The following is a 2,500-nucleotide window of genomic DNA, read 5'->3' as shown; positions in this document are numbered from 1 at the left end:
GTTAACACATCATATTTGGCATACGAGATACAAAGATTCATAGAAAGAGAAGAAAACATTTATGTCTAAAGCAATCTTCATAAAGGAAAAGAAAGTAAACTGAAAGAAGTACCACACAGTGGCCAGTGGCAAGTATTTCAACAAGAATGTCGAATAAGAGTATATCAAATAATATAATAGATAAATTATTTATCAAAATTATTTCCGGAAGAGAGTTAAGTACTGCTTCTCCAATTTGTACATGCAAATGGCGTATGCATATATATATATATATATATATATATATATATATATAATGTACTGATCCATGATAGAAATGTACTCGATCTGGTGAGAGATAAAAGTTATTTATTTAAAGGCCACAATGCATGTATTAAAGCGCTACTTATAGTTTCGTATGTTGAGACAACTCAAACATATCCATCAGGCGCAAACCACATATCATAACGAACTAAAGAAATTGAATTATAAAAGAAACGCGAAAAAACTGGGAAGACAGTATATAGAAAACACAGCTCCGTGTGCCTTGGGTATCTGCTGTGGTTTGTTGTTGTGCTCTTATTTTCACTGTATTGAAAGTGTTTTACGTAGGATGTGTGCGGTGTCTAGTAATACTATTTTATGCATGCTTATATACTTGTACGTCCTGGTATTTTTGTTATGTCTTTCTCTGAATATTATATTTTATCGTACGTAACGCGTTTACTCTGATACTATTTCCAGATCTTTGTATTTTGAAAGTACATCGATTAGAAAGCAATTTTTTTTTCATAGTCATTTCTGACAACTATATCCGGCCTATTTGTCCTTAACTTCTCTATCTGTGTGTATTAGCATATCCCAGAGCATGGTTGCTTTCTCGTTTACCGAGGACTTTTCTGGAGTTATTATCGTTATTATTATTATTATTATTATTATTATTATCATCATGATCATCATCGTCATCATCATGATCACTATCATTATTATTATTATAATTGAGTGCATGCCATCAAAATGACAGTGGGGTAAAATATACGAAGCCCAGTGTACCCATCATGATTACCCGTCTGATAAACAGCGCATGACCTTGCAGGTGGAGATCCAGTTAGAATTTTCTTCAGGTCAAGTAACCCATCCCGATCAAAAAGTCCATGAATAAGAGTTGTTAAGGGAGTTGAACGAAACACCCATGTTTCCAAAGGTTAATTATCCAAACCCCAAATTATTCATATCAACACATGGCTATGACGCTCTTCCATTCCTTCGGCTCGTGATCAGAGATGCACATATCGTCAGCCTCTAAGACACATGCTCGACTGGTTAAGGTTAAACAACTGACACGCAAATCTGTGGTATTGAGCAGAATATTTTTTGTAAACCATCTTTTATACCAAGACAGATCAATGTACATGATAACATTTCAAATCAGTTAAGATCAGAAGCCATGAGAGCCACCGTCTGGTACTACATCATTATTATTGAGTGAGAGAAGAGTGCATACCATCAATTATACGAAGCCCAGTATACGTATCATGCCTTTCTATCTGATAAGGGTACACCAGGCATAAGCAACACAACCATATTGCACGACATGGTGACCTCATATCAAGATAAACAGCGCATGACCTCGCATGTTCAGTCCAGAATTTTCTTCAGGTCGAGTAGCCCATCCCGCTGAAAAGGTCCCTGAATAAGTGTTGTTTAAGGATGTTAGACAAAACATCCGTGTTTCCAGAGGGTAACTATCCAAGCCCCAAAGAATTTCTCTCAACACATAGCTATGATGCTCCCCCACTATTTCTGCTCGTGATCAGACATGCACATATCGTCAGCCACCAAAGGACATGCTCAACTTGTAATGGTCAAACAACTCACAAGCAAATCTGTGGTATTAAGCAAAATATTTGTTGTAGCCCATCTTTTATACCACGACAAAACAATGTGCATGATAACACTTCCAATCAATTAAGGTGAGAAGCCACGAGAGCCACTGCCTGGTACTGCATCAGGAGCGCATATTATTATTATTATTATTATTATTATTATTATTATTATTATTATTATTATTATTATTATTATTATTTTTGTTGTTGTTATTGTTGCTGTTGTTGTTGTTGTTGTTGTTGTTGTTCAGTAGATTTATTTTTATAACGTGCTTTCACTTCACTACCCAGCGCAGCTCTGTGTGCCTTGGGTATGTGCTGTGGTTTGCTATGATGCTCTTATTGTTACTGTATTGAAAGCGTTTTGCGTAGGATGTGTGCAGTGCCCAGTAGTGCAATGTTATGTATTTTATATATATTTGTAAGTACAGGTGTTTTGTTATGTATTGTCTGAATATTTTTTACCATGCCTAAGGCACCTACTATGATAGGAATTGTTTGTTTTTAGATTCCACATTCGAGTTATTATTATTATTATTATTATTATTATTATTATTATTATTATTATTATTATTATTATTATTATTATTATTATTCGACAAAATGAAGAACGTCATGCGATTGCAATACATATT

This window comes from Octopus bimaculoides, chromosome 6 (assembly GCF_001194135.2).
Source record: "Octopus bimaculoides isolate UCB-OBI-ISO-001 chromosome 6, ASM119413v2, whole genome shotgun sequence".
NCBI lineage: Eukaryota > Metazoa > Mollusca > Cephalopoda > Octopoda > Octopodidae > Octopus > Octopus bimaculoides.
This window is presented reverse-complemented; position numbering follows the sequence as displayed.